Source organism: Bos taurus, chromosome 10, assembly GCF_002263795.3.
Source record: "Bos taurus isolate L1 Dominette 01449 registration number 42190680 breed Hereford chromosome 10, ARS-UCD2.0, whole genome shotgun sequence".
Classification (NCBI taxonomy): Eukaryota; Metazoa; Chordata; class Mammalia; order Artiodactyla; family Bovidae; genus Bos; species Bos taurus.
In genome coordinates this window covers 56,391,886-56,407,532 of record NC_037337.1, presented here as the reverse complement: position 1 = coordinate 56,407,532, position 15,647 = coordinate 56,391,886, and positions in this window count along the sequence as shown.

Below are 15,647 nucleotides of genomic sequence, written 5' to 3'. Positions count from 1 at the left end.
GGATGGTCATGTCCCAGGTCTCCAGAGGGTTGCAGGGTTGAGCCACCAAATGAGGGTCCTTGGCTTTGCACAGGAAAGAATTTAAGAGCCAGCCATCATAAAGTGCAGGCTTCCTAGGTGGCATAATTGGTAAAGAACCCCCCCACCCCCTTCGCTAATGCAAGAGACACAAGAGACATGGGTTCAATCCCTGGGTTGGAAAGATCCCCTGGAATGGGAAACGGCAACCCACTCCAGTATTCTTGCCTGGAAAATACCATGGATAGAGGAGCCTGGTGGGCTGCAGTCCACAGAGTCTCAAAGAGGAGGACACAACTGAGCCTGCATACATGCATAGTAAAGTGAAAGAAGGTTTCTTTAGAGAGATACAAATTCCATAGGCAGAATGCAGTCTACACTCAGAAGGTGAGAGAAGTCTGAAATAGGGTGGTTAGTTTCTATGCACTGGGCAATTTCATAGGCTAATGAGTGGGAAGATTATCCAACTGTTTTGGGAAAGGGTGGATATTTTCAGAAATTGGGCCATCGCCCACTTTTGGGCATTTTATGTTTAGCCTTGGAACCGTCATGGCACCTGTGGGTATGTCATTTAGCTAATGTATTACAATGAGTGTGAGGTGAGGCTCAAGGTCTACTGGAAGTCAAGTCTTCTGCTATCTTGGGCCTGCTGCTGCTGCTGCTGCTGCTGCTAAGTTGCTTCAGTCGTGTCCAACTCTGTGCGACCCCATAGACGGCAGCCCACCAGGCTCCCCCGTCCCTGGGATTCTCCAGGCAAGAACACTGGAGTGGGTTGCCATTGCCTTCTCCATCTTGGGCCTAATTGGTTCTAACTAGTTTGTCAAACGGAGAAGGCAATGGCAACCCACTCCAGTACTCTTGTCTGGAAAATCTCATGGACGGAGGAGCCTGGTAGGCTGCAGTCCATGGGGTCGCTAAGAGTCGGACACGACTGAGAGACTTCACTTTCACTTTTCGCTTTCATGCATTGGAGAAGGAAATGGCAACCCACTCCAGTGTTCTTGCCTGGAGAACCCCAGGGACGGGGGAGCCTGGTGGGCGGCTGTCTATGGGGTTGCACAGAGTCGGACACGACTGACGTGACTCAGCAGCAGCAGCAGTTTGTCATATCCTCAATGGCTATGTCATTGTTTTAAAGGTTGTGGTCTGCCCCTTTCTCTCCTGTCTCAGAAGGAATCGGTGAGAATGGAAACTGCCAGGACTTGCAAAGTAAACTGAGGCCTATCAATAGTCAGAGTTAGGAGGTAGAGCTGCCTGTGTGGTCGAGTGTTCAGAAACTCTACATGATGTTGTGAACAGTGTGCTTCTATTTCAGAGTTACTGGGGTTGCCTTCTGAAAATGCAGATTGCTCAGCTTAATTCAGAAGTGTTGAGTCCTTGTCCCCCAGGGTAGGCATTTTATGCATCTTCTCAAAATGATTCTCATGCACTTTAACAAACATCAGCATGCTTAAGAATCAGCAGGAAGTTTACAAAAAGATGATGTATTCCTGGATTCCAGGACTGGAGATTCTGACTCACTGCAGCTGGGGTGTTGTCTAGGTGTCTGCATTTTTAACCGGCACCTTCAGGCTTGGAAGCAGGTGGTTTACAGATTGGACTTAGGGAAATCAGGTTAAAGGTTCTTTGAATAAAGTTAAAAATTAGTGGAGAAACAAAGTCATGATTAGATATTAAGTGGAACATCACGATGATGTCCTAATTCCTTATTTATTTACTTATTTACTTATATGATACTCTAGTTCTGGTGAATCCGTTTAACATTTAAATAAATATGAGAACTTTGTGAGAGAATCTTGTCCTCTCTTATCTCCACACCATCATCACTGGTTATCATGTAGGTTGTAAACAGGCAAAGAAGTGACTTGTGAACTTACTTCTTGAGTAAAAAGTGGTTTCATCCAATTGTACCTCCTGGAATTCTTTAACAGGTGTCTGCAGTTGACGTCTGAGTGAGAAGCAGCTGGCCCAGCAGCGTCAAACACCCTCCTTCCAGCTGGCTCTGCCTTTAAGTTAGAACAAAGTGAGAAGGCATTCAACTACCAGATATTTCGATAAGAAAATACAATGAAGAAAGAAGAGAAATTGAAGCTGAGTTCTCTTACGGTCCCCAGGATGGAACTTGTAAGTGCATCAGTTCTTAGATAGCAAGTGGTCATTAATTGTCCTTTGTCTGAATGCAGGCTTGAAGTTGGTGAAAATTTTTGTATTTAAGGAAATGTAACTCAGTGGTAATTCAGACCATGGACAGAAGTATCACACACAGGATAGGAAGGGCCTCTTCTCCATCTCCCGCCCTTCTCCTCACCCTACTCCTCACCTCATGTACTCAAGTTTTTCTCTAGCAAATAGGACAATAGGATGGGCAATATATCCAAAGGGAACCAGCTTTTTAGGCTTAGGAAATAAAGGATTTGGGGCTATGTAAAATTCTTGGCTACTTTCATTAACTTTGCTTGTGAAATTATATTTTTTGATCATTTGTTTTGGCTGCTTTCATTGATTTGGAGAGTTTTTGTCTTTTTCTTTTTTAAAATTGGCTGCTATTTCCTTTTTGCCTTTTCTAAAGTTTTACTAACTTAAAGCACAGTCACCTGTCTTAACTGAGAGAAGAGGAAGAGTGAAAGGATTTTTGTTCAGTATTGTTTAGTTTAGCACGTTTTAAGAAGAGTGAAATATTCCTTGGGCTGGGTGTGGTGCTAGCAGCAGAATCAGAAGAAAAGAACCTAGTTGGAAAGTGAGACTCTCGGGGGGAGAAATGTGAATATGATTACAATAAATTCTACTTGCTTGCAGCAAAGATTTTTTAAATTGTTTTTTAATGAGGATGAATGATTATTCCTTCTCAACCCTGGCTTATTGGGATATTTTGCTTGCTTGTGAAAGCCACTCAGTTGCAGACGCAGCAGGGACTCAAATCAGTGGTGTATGGAGGCTCTGCTCCTGTTACTCTCACCAGTGAAGCTGCAGCTCAAGGGAGATGAGCAGGTTTTTGGCCTCAGGCCCAGTTGCCTTCCTCCTGTTGTCCACAACTTTTTATCTCCTGACTAAGATTCTTTTTATTTTCTCACCCTCTTGTCACAAGTCACCCTTATTAGTAGCTTGTTAACAGTCTTTGTGGTTGAGACAGAGGTAAAAATAGTACCTCAACCTTCAACCTTTTAGAGGGTGTAAATGATTCTCCCTTCCCCTTAGAGGAGCACCAGTCTGACATTGATATCTGTGTCCCTGGCCAGAGAGTCTTGTTTCTGTCTGTTCCCTGTTATGATAGCCAGTCAGTGCTGAGCACAGGGACTGTCCCAGCCCTTGTAGCTGATATTGCACACTATCTGAGGTTACTGGAGACTCCGATTGCCTAGTGACTACTGAGCCTTCAGGGACTGAAAAACTGGCTGTATCCCAAGACAAACACTGGTGATAAAAGAAGGGCCATGAAGCCAGATGCTTCTTCCTGCAAGTACCTGCCATCAGAGACCCTCCACCCTACACTCCATGAAATCTGTCTGGTCATATAAGTCATGGGTTTCTGAATTCTTTGGGGACCACTGCATAGAGTACTTTTAGAAAGATGGGGACACAAAGGGATTTTCTACAGTCACAGCATATGTGACCCTGGCTCCACAGGAGGGAGAAGTAAACAATGGATTTCTTTTTCTCTCCAGTCTTTGATTCCTAGCCCATGTGGGAATATCAGAACTCTAGCTTTTGTGTGAATTTTATTCTATAGAGTTGAAGCAGGTATTTTTGAACTTGCCATTTTTTCCCTAGAGTTTTGCAAATCTCATATTTTCCTGGCAGCACAGTCTAATCGTTAAATGTGGGGGCTCTGGGTTCTGTTCTTGACTTGGACACTTAATGGCTTTGTGACCTTGGGCATGTTATGTACCATTGTGATATTTCACTCCCTTCCATTAAAAAGTGGAGTATAATCGTAATGCCTCATCTGTGCAGTTGTGTGAGTGAATAGAGCAGCAGGGCTGTCTTGCTCAGAGATGAGTCTGGCACATTATAAACAAACATATTAGCACTTGGTGAGCACGTAGAAGGACCTGCTTATTTTCCTAAGAGACCGCACATGCCTCAGTCAACCAGTTCTCTTAGGGTAGAGCTTCCTTGGTTGGATAATGAATTAACTCCCTGATTAGAATTAGAGAGAAATTCTCAGAGGATGGATCCTTGTCACTCTTGGATGCTTATTTCTAAGCAGAAGGCAATTTAAAACAATGCAAAATCATCAATGTTCTAGGCCAGCACATGTCCATTTCTAACACCATCCTGTGATAGAACACATTGTAATCATTGTAATATCCCATGAAGATGACACAGTCATCAATTCTTTGGCACTCAGCCTTCTTTATGGTCCAACTCTCACATCCATACATGACTACTGGAAAAACCGTAGCTTTGACTAGATGGACATTTGTCGGCAGAGTGATGTCTCTGCTTTTTTAATATGCTATTTAGTCTGGTCATAGCTTTTCTTCCAAGGAGCAAGTGTCTTTTAATTTCATGGCTGCAGACATAGTCTGCTGTGATTTCGGAGCCCAAGAAAATAAAGTCTTTCATTGTTTTCATTGGTTCCCCATCTATATGCCATAAAGTGATGGGACCAGATGCCATGATCTTAGTTTTTTGAAAGTTGAGTTTTCAGCCAGCTTTTTTACTCTCCTCTTTCACTTTCATCAGGAGGCTCTTTAGTTCCATTTTGCTTTCTGCCATAAGGGTGGTATAATCTGCATATCTGAGGTTATTGATGTTTCTCCCGGCAATCTTGATTCCAGCCTGTGATTCATCCAGCCCAACATTTTGCATGATGTATTCTGCCTATAAGTTAAATAAACAAAATGGCAATATACAGCCTTGACACACTCCTTTCCCAATTTTCATTCTGCTGTTCCATTTTTGGTTCTAACTTGCTTCTTGACCTGAATACAGGTTTCACAGGAGGCAGGTAAGGTGGTCTGGTTTTCCTATCTTGTTAAGAATTTTCCAGTTTGACGTGAGCCATACAGTCAAAGGCTTTAGTGTAGTCAATGAAGTAGAAGTAGATAATTTTTTCTGGAATTCTCTTGCTTTTTCTATGATCCAACAGATGTTGGCAATTTGATCTCTGGTTCCTTTGCCTTTTCTAAATCCAGCCTGTGCATCTTGAAGTTCTAAATTCACATACTGTTGAAGCCTAGCTTGGAGGATTTTGAGCATGACCTTGCTAGCGTGTGAAATGTATTCAATTGTGTGGTAGTTTGAACATTCTTTGGCACTGCCCTTCTTTGTTATTGGAATGAAAACTGACCTTTTTCAATCCTGTGGCCATTGCTGAGTTTTCCAAATTTGTTGATATATTGAGTGTAGCACTTTAACAGCATCATCTTTCAGGACTTGAAATAGCTCAGCTAGAATTGTATCACCTCCACTAGCTATTTTCAAAGTAACGCTTTCTAAATCTCACTTGACTTCACACTCCAGGACGTCTGGCTCTAGATGAGTAATCACACTATCGTGGTTATCTGGGTCATTGAGATTTTTTTTGGTATAGTTCTGTGTATTCTTCCACCTCCACTTAATACCTTCTGCTTCTGTTAGGTCCATATTGTTTCTGTCCTTTATTGTGCCTATCTTTGCATGAAATGTTCCCTTGTTATCTCTAATTTTCTCAAAGAGATGTCTAGTCTTTCCCATTCTATTGTTTTTCTGTATTTCTTTGCATGGATCACTTAGGAAGAGTTTATTGTCTCCTTGCTATTTTTTGGAACTCTGCATTCAGATGGGTATATCTTTCCTTTTCTCCTTTGCTTTTCACTGCTGTTCTTTTCTCATCTATTTGTAATGCCTCCTCAGACAGCCAATTTGCCTTTTTGCATTTCTTTTTCCTGGGCATGGCTTTGATCACTGTCTTCTCTACAGTATTACAAACTTCTGTCAATAGTTCTTCAGGCACTCTGTCTATCAGACTTCATCCCTTGAATCTATTTGTCACTTTTGCTATATAATCATAAGGGATTTTATTTAGGTCATACCTGAATGGTCTAGTGGTTTTCCCTACTTTCTTCAATTTAAGTCTGAATTTTGCAACAAGGAGTTCATGATCTGAGCCACAGTCATATCCTGGTCTTATTTTTGCTGACTGTATAGTTCTCCATCTTTGGTTGCAAATAATATAATCAGTCTGATTTTGGTATTGACCATCTGATGATGTCCATGTGTAGATGGCCTTGTGTTGTTGGAAGAGGGTGTTTGCTATGATCAGTGCATTCTCTTGGCAAAATTCTGTTAGTCTTTGCCCTGCTTCATTTTGTACTCAAAGTCCAAGCTTGCCTGTTACACCAGGTATCTCTTGACTTCCTACTTTTGCATTCCAGTCCTCTATGATGGGAAGGACATCTTTTTTAGTGTTAGTTCTAGAAGGTCTTGTAAGTCTTCATAGAACTCTTCAGCTTCAGCTTCTTCAGCGTTACTCATTGGGGCATATTGTGATATTGAATGGCTTGACTTGGAAATGAACCAAGATCATTCTATCGTTTTTGAGATTGCTTCCAAGTACTGCATTTCAGACCCTTGGTTGACTATGTGGGGTTTTCCATTTCTTCTAAGGGATTATTGCCCAAAGTGGTAGATATAATGGTCATCTGAATTAAATTTGCACGTTCCTGTCCATTTTACCTCACTGATTCCTAAAGTGTCAACACTCAGTCTTGCCATCTCCTGTTTGACACTTCCAGTTTACCGTGATTCATGAACCTAACATTCCAGGGTCCTATGCAATATTGTTCTGCACTACATGGGACTTTACTTTCACCACCAGACACATCACAACTGGGGATCGTTTCTGCGTTGGTTCAGCCTTTTCACTCCTTCTGAAGCTATTTCTCCACTCTTCTCCAAACATATTGGCCACCTACCGACCTGGGGAGTTCAGAGTTCATCTTTCAGTGTTGATGTGGTTTGCCATTCCCTTCTCCAGTGGACCACATTTTGTCAGAACTCTACACCATGACCTGTCTGTCTTGGGTGGCCCTACATGGCATGGCTCATAGTTTCACTGAGTTAGACAAGGCTTTGATTTATGTGATCAGTTTGGTGAGTGAGTCAAGAAGGTGAAGTAGAAGGATGTGCACTCATTCTCCTAAGAGTGTTCAGGGTTCTCCAGCAGAGGCATGGGTCGACAGTGGACTGCTATGGAGTCAGGGACACTGACTGTACGAGTCCTGGGAGGCATAGCATCTTGGCATAAGTCATTTTCAGGAGGTCACCAAAGGAAAAATAACAGTATTTTGCATGTTCCAGGTATTCTGCTAGGCCCCAAGGATGTGGTGATGAGCAAAATGATATAGTTCCCACCCTTTTATGCCAGGGTCCAGCCCCGGTGGATCCAGGGAATTCGAAGCGGGGATGGCGTCAGCGAAGATCAGGAAACAACTGCTTAACTAAATGTTAATTAAGGATATAAAGAGTAATAGAATAAGGATAGTTCAGTGAGGAAATTCAGTGGAGAAAAGAGGCTAATAATTCAGCCAGAAGGTGAGAGAAAGAACGACACGGAGAGACCAAGTTTTGGTGAACAAGGCCCGCACTTTATTTTCCTAAGTAGTTTTTAATACCTTAAGTTATGCATAGAGGATAATGGGGGAAGGAGTAGAGTCATGCAGTAAGCAAGGCTTTCTTCCTGCAAACTTATCATATGCAAAAGTTTAGGTGATTTGCATCATCTTCTGGCCCGGAAGCCTGTTAACATTTTAAGACCCTTTCTTCAGAAAACTTATTTTTCTCTAAAGGTGATTAGTCAGGCGCCACCCTCCAAAAGCATTAGATAAAGTTGCATTCCTATAGGGCAAAGGTGTGGTGGGCTATAACAAGAAAAAGAATTAACTCAAGGGTCCAAGGTTACAAACATTAAAGCTACTACTTACACCAATTATATTAATCAATACACTGCCAGGGACACAGCAGGTAAGGGATAAGGAGACTTAGCAGCAAACATTGGCCCAACAAGTGAAAAACCCTTCACCAATACAATTTCTAATCAATCTTTTAACTGCTCAAAGGAATCTGTATTTAGGCAGTTTAGAACATCTTATGCCTCTCACAGTTGGGAGGCTCTGAGCAATCACATGTGGCCAGAAAAACCTATTCAGGCAGGCTAGAGGACTTCCAAAGGAGTTTGTAGGTTGAAACACTGTCACACCCAGGAATTATTAACTGGAGCTGTAAGTTAACTCTTTTTTCAGAGAGAGGTAGTGGGGGACAGCCCCCCCGTAAAGTCAGAAGTGTAGGTGAGAGCACAAAGCAGAAAGTAGGCAGACTCTGGTTTTGGGGGTAGATGCTCGAGAATTTCCAGGGGGACTCCTGAGGCTTGATCCCGCCTTTGCGTACGCTGAACCTCCTTCCTCATGACCTTTGCCACGGGCGGAGCTCCTGCTCCCAGCACTTTTAGAACTTGAGTCTAGTGAGGGAATCATTGCTAATCAAATTGCATAAATGACTAGTAACTCATAACATTGTACAGGAGTTAAATGTGTTATGCCCTGAATAAGGAATCTGGGGCTTCCCTAATAGCTCAGTGGTAAAGAATCTACCTGCAATGAGGGAGACCAGGGTTCAATCCCTGGGTTGGGAAATTTTTCTAAGGAAGTATTATTTAGTTTAGGTGTGAAGGATGACTACAAAGTATATTAAGGGGCTGAGGCGTCTTTTAATAGGGAGCAGAACATTTGAACTGGCCCTATGGCAGGAGGGGAAAGACTCCCTGGGGTCAGAAGGTCATGAATGGGTCACTGGAGCACAGATAATGAGACATCTTCTGTTTTCTGGGACAAGAGGCACATTGTTTTAGAATATTTACTCTGAATGTGAATGGGAGAATGGAGTTGATGCTTTTATAACCTTTTATTCTGCAACTTTGTATTGCTACTGTAAAAATTGGTTCTGTTATTGGTAAAAGCTTTCAAAGTTGCTTGGTGGTCTCTTTGTGCATATTAGAAATAGTACTCCATTTATAGTCAAAAAGTAAAATGAGTTGCCATATTATTTATCTAACTCTCTTTGAGAGGAAATTTATATCCATAATTTTATGTCAGTAAAAGACATTTCGTTTTCAAGATGACTCTGAGCCAAGCAAAGCAAATATAAATATTCTGGTTAGCATTAAAGTTGGCCAAATCTCTGCAGAGGCTATATATTTCCTATGAAAGGAAGTCAACTTACTTAAATGTCTGTTATCTCAGAGCTCTCCAATCTAATAAGTTCTTCAGTGGGATATCAACTTTCTAAATGCCAGGGCAAATTACAGCTATTTATGACTTAAGATTCTCTGGGCTATAAAGGACTCAAAATGCTTGCTCTCTCACTCTGACATGCAGTCAATGGGTGGATTTATAGTGCTTTGGACCCATATAGATGGATATATATGATTAACGAGAATCTTATAGTTATAACCTCATATTTCCATGGCATTTAAAATTTTCTACAACATTTCCATATTTCTTATTGTGTTAAAAGTACAGTTTTAGAACCAGAATATATCTGTGATTTAAATAATCACCTTTAATGGTTATTTAAAGGTGTTTTTAACAGAAAAAGCAATGAACTGTGTTCAAATTCAAGCTCTGTAATGTATTGTATTAGATTAGTGGCTTTGGGCAAGTCATATAAACTCTATAACACAGTCTCCCCATTTCTATATGGGGGTGTGTGCGTGAGTGCTCAGTCATTGCAGTCATGTCCAACTCTTTGTGACCCTATGGACTGTAGCCTTCCAGGCTCCTCTGTCCATGGGATTCTCCAGGCAAGAATACTGGAGTGGGTTGCCATGCCCTCTTCCAGAGGCTCTTCTTAGCCCAGGGATCAAACCAGCATCTCATGTGTCTCCTGCTTTGCAGGCAGATTCTTTACCTCTGAGCCACCGAGGAAGCCCCTATATAGAGGTAACTAGTCCCAAATGTGTGAGGCTGGCTTGAGTAATAATTGAGGGCACATATGAAAATTTTTCATGTTTAATCTTTACAAATATTTTTTTAAATGCCACACTTGTTCACACAAAAAGTAAGACTTGAAAATTTGAAAAAAGTTCCCATCAAGGTATTACTGGCTCATGTTGACAGGTGATGGGATGGAAGAGAATGGGGGCAAGCCACTTGTTTAAGACCACTTTCCAGTAAAAACAAGGTCTCCTGATTCTTGGTCTTTCATATTTATCTCAATTCCTGTCCTTCTCCTTTGGAATTTCTTTGCCTGCCCATGTTCTCCTCTTCAGAGACTTATTCCTTTTCATACTAAGCATAAAAAAAATAGCATTCATGAATTTTATTAATAAGACCCTTTGACCTCAAGCTACCACTCTTATGTCTTACAAAAGATATCTCTAATCAGAAACTATCAGCTTACAGTAATAGAGCATGCAATGTTGCAAGGGAAAAAAACTAAATTGAACATCAGGGAATTTAAGTTTTAGTCTTTCAATTTCAGTGATTAACTGTATGATTTTAAATAAGACACTTAACCATTCTATGCTTTATCAAAAAGATGATATTGGACTGGGATATAGCTAGAACTTTTCTACCCTTAATATTTTGAAAATTTATGCACAGATGTAATAATTAAAGTGCTTGTTGCTTACCAGAAGCCATTATTAATAGTGAAATGCATGAGGTACATCTATGTAGCTGTGATACACTAGGCCATTCTATACATTGTTCTGGAGATTTTCTCTTTTTATTAAAATATTTCAACTTTAGATTTGTTGGGACTTCCTATGGGAGTTGATTATTCATTTGTATTTATACATGTGTGAATTATGTGCCAAGCCACTTCAGTTATGTCTGACTCTTTGCGACCCCAAGGACTGTAGCCCTCCAGGCTCCTCTGTCCATGGGGATTCTCCAGGCAAGAATACTGGAGTGGGTTACCATGCCCTCCTCCAGAGGATCTTCCCAACTCAGGGATTGAACCTGCCTCTCTTATGTCTCCTGCATTGGCAGGTGGGATCCTTACCACTGGCGCCACCAAACACTGCTCTTTCTACTCTATCTTTACTGAACTACTATTAACCTATAACAACCAAATCAAATGACATCATTTCTGTGATGCTTTCCAACTCATCCAAGTGGAAACAATCACACCAAATGCACTTAATTACTACCCACCAAGTTGTTTATCGGAGAAGGCAATGGCACCCCATTCCAGTACTCTAGCCTGGAAAATCCCATGGATGGATGAGCCTGGTGGGCTGCAGTCCATGGGGTCGTGAAGAGTCAGACAAGACTTCACTTTCACTTTCACTTTTCACTTTCATGCATTGGAGAAGGAAATGGCAACCCACTCCAGTGTTCTTGCCTGGAGAATGCCAGGGACAGGGGATCCTGGTGGGCTGCCATCTCTGGGGTTGCACAGAGTCGGACACGACTAAAGTGACTTAGCAGCAAGTTGTTTATATGTCTGTCTCCTATGCAAGACTGATGTATTCTCAGAATCTAATCTAGAGCCTGGCACAAAATAGATTCTCAATAATTATTTACTGAATGGATGAAGAATGATTTAGTAAGGCTCCATGTGTCTGTCACTGAATGTGCTAAAACAGAACAATTTTCAGATTATCCCAGGATTATCTTCATTGCATGTTTGCTGCTGCTGCTGCTAAGTCGCTTCAGTCGTGTCCGACTCTGTGTGACCCCACAGACGGCAGCCCAGCAGGCTCCCCCGTCCCTGGGATTCTCCAGGCAAGAACACTGGAGTGGGTTGCCATTTCCTTCTCCAATGCATGAAAGTGAAAAGTGAAAGTGAAGTCGCTCAGTTGTGTCCAACTCTTCGAGACCCCATGGATTGCAGCCTACCAGGCTCCTCCATCCATGGGATTTTCCAGGCAAGAGTACTGGAGTGGGGTGCCATTGCCTTCTCTGTCATTGCATGTTTGACCGTGTGTAACGTTTATGGTGGAAACCATAATGAAAAGCTTGTGACAACCTGGGTAACGTTGATGACTTGCAGGACCCTGCCCCTGTGACCTTCAACTGACACTCAAAAAGTAACTGTGCAATCCCATGCTTTGCATTTTCCTTCAGTGTTAGCTGTCACAACAGAGCGCATGTTGTTTAATTTGTTTCCTGGTGGAAACTATCAAAATGTGGAACTGCAGAGAGTAGGATTTTGTGAAAGAGATGAGCCCACAGAAAGCCCAAGGCATATGAAGGGACAGCGTGGTTTGTCCTTGGAACTATCACCTGGACAATCTTCCCTTGGTTTATAAATCCTCAACAGCTGCTTCTGAAGAACCCTCCCTGCATGCTGACCAGATCCGTAAGAACTGTTGTGCTAGAGTTAATTTACAACAGACTGGTAACCAATAGCAGTTTTGGCACTAAGTAGATTATTATAGGGAACGACAGTAAAATATATTCAACAGAGGTAGCATGGCATAATTCAGTGTCAATAGACTACACTTTTTCTGGTTCTGTCATTTACTAACTGGGGGAACTTGCAGAAGCCATGTTATTGTTTCGAGGTTCAGCTTGTCATTTATTAAACAGAACTAATGATCTCTTCTCTTCTGTTTCATGGAATTGTTGTGAGGCTCAATTTAGAAGATAGATGTGTTTAAAAAATGTAGGATGCTATTATTTACCTCTCCTGTTTATATTTTACCTTCATAAATGAAGAAAATGATGACAGACTGTACTATAATTTTAGCTTGTGGTTAGGACAATGTTTAGTTGGATTAATTTGTGCAATAACACTGGTCTGTGATCTTGTGCTTAGCTTAACCTAAACAATCATTTAATTTTCACTGCAAATTTAGAAGATGATTGCCATACATACAGCATATTAAAAAGCAAAAGCTCTTCTTTCCTACTTTTAAAGAAAGCCTATGTTTAATTTGACTAAGTCATAGACTTTAGAATATTGAATCATCTGAATATGATAACAGTCAAAATATGACTTCTTTAGACACAAGTTAATAGACTCTTTGATTCTAAAGCAAATTACTGTTTCCTCTTGATGATGGAATGCTATTTATAAACTATGTTAAGGGTACATGGCTGTATGTATTTGGGAGCCTCCTTATAACTAAGAATTCCAAGGTGATATAAGAATTGAGCTTTCAGTAGAAAATTTGGCTTTCACAGCTGTTCCAGGCCAAATATTGAACCAGAGTATTATTTCAGTCATTGGTTTTTATAAAGAGAAAGTAGCACTTAGTTTCATGGGGAATGTCCCAGAATAAATGGAATTTATTTGCATTCTTATTTGTCTTCTTCAATGAGGGGATAAATGTCACCCAGTGATTTGATTAGGTAGTAATGAACTTTAGTATTTACATTTGATTTTTATTTCAGACAGCTTCTTGTAGGGTAGAAAACTTCCAAAAATAGTAATTATGTCTTTTTACCTTATACAAGTTAAACCAAATCTATAAAGAGGAGACAAAAACAAGACACTTTTGTTTGGAGCCTGTCAAGATTTCAAATCCCAGAGGGTTTCTGTTTGGCAATACAGCGTCTCCTTCCCAAGGGAAAAGCTTGTTTTCTTGGTGGCTATTAGCATTTGCCACACACCTGAAATTGGAAGGATTTCTGAGGTGAGGAGGAAAAACTCATTTGAGAGCTTTGATATAATGTCCTCCCCCACCCCCCAAAAAACAAATAAATAAAGTCCCTTAGCCAAGCAGGGCAGAGTGTTTTTGCATTCTAAATTCTGGCTTTTCTTAAACTCCCTGTAAAGGCAGACTAGCTCTTTTGTTTGGATTTTAAACATACAGCTTGCCTGGTAAAATTACAAGCTCTCAGTCTGGCTGCCTCATTTAATTTGTGGCGTCGGGGGAAACAATCCCCAGTGAAAACATAAACACCAGACTATTATTTACCAGAGACACTGGCTCTAAGCCTAATCTTCAGGTGTCTCCAAAAACTATTTTTTTCAAGAATGATCTTCCTTGTTTAGATCTGATGAAAAAAATCTCCATGTCTAGATGCTTTGTTTTTGTGAACATTCCTGCCTGGGTCTGTCGAATATGGCATGATTTCATAGATCAGGCTTCCTTACCTGGAACCAAGGACTTGGTACCCTGGACTAGAACCCACAGACCCCATGGGGTCATCCCCATGGGAACACAAAGTACTTTAAAATGACACCTGTCTGGGAGCTTTGAAGACATATTTGTGAGAACAAATGCATTTGACCAGGAACAATACTATTATTGTTGATTCAGATGAGATAGTTTCAGTTCAGTTCAGTCTCTCAGTCGTGTCCGACTCTTTGCAACCCCATGAACCAGGCCTCCCTGTCCATTACCAACTCCCGGAGTCCACCCAAACCCATGTCCTTTGAGTTGGTGATGCCATCAAACCATCTTATCCTCTGTCTTCTCCTCCTGCCCTCAATCTTTCCCAGCATCAGGGTCTTTCCAATGAGCCAGCTCTTTGCATCAGGTGGCCAAAGTATTGGAGTTTCATCTTCAGCATCAGTCCTTGCAATGATCACCCAGAACGGATCTCCTTTAGGATGGACTGGTTGCATCTCCTTGCAGTCCAAGGGACTCTCAAGAGTCTTCTCCAACACCACAGTTCAAAAGCATCAATTCTTCGGCACTCAGCTTTCTTTATAGTCCAACTCTCACATCCATACATGACTACTGGAAAAACCATAGCCTCGACTAGATGGACCTTTGTTGGCAAAGTAATGTCTCTGCTTTTTAATATGCTGTCTAGGTTGGTCATAACTTTTTTTCCAAGGAGCAAGTGTGTTTTAATTTCATGGCTGTAGTCACCATCTCCAGTGATTTTGGAACCCCCCAAAAATGAAGTCTGTCACTGTTTCCCCATCTATTTGCCATGAAGTAATGGAACCAGATGCCATGATCTTAGTTTTCTGAATGTTGAGCTTAAGCCAACTTTTTCACACTTCTCTTTCATTTTCATCAAGAGGCTCTTTAGTTCTTCTTCACTTTCTGCCATAAGGGTTGTATCATCTGAATATCTGAGTTTATTGATATTTCTCCCAGGGATCTTGATTCCAGCTTGTGGTTCTTCCAGCCCAGCGTTTCTCATAATGTACTCTGCATAGAAGTTAAATAAGCAGGGTGACAATATACAGCCTTGACGTACTCCTTTTCCTATTTGGAACCAGTCTGTTGTTCCATGTCCAGTTCTAACTGTTGCTTCCTGACCTGCATACAGGTTTGTCAAGAGGCAGGTCAGGTGGTCTGGTATTCCCATCTCTTTCAGAGATAGTTTAGTTGTCTTTTTTTTTTTGATAGAAACATATGAATCTTACAGATGTTAAAGCAGAGGTATTTTTGGAAGGACGTAGAGAGGACCATATCATTAATTTCCCAGAGTATAACTAGTACATACAGTACAGCATGATCATCTTGAAGGGAGGTTCTGGGCTTGTGGAAAAAACAAAACAACAACAAAATAGCCAAAACCAAAAGCATAAGATTTGAAATCACAAGCCCGTGATTATTTCACATTACTCCTGGGACCTCAGTTTTCTCAGTAGTAGAGTGGGTTTTTTTTTTTTTTGTATTTTATTCTGCATATCAAAATAAAATGACATAATGTATTTTAAAGTGTTTTATGAATATCACAGCAGTAAGATATTACTATTATTATGATTACTACTAAGCCTATTGGGAGAGG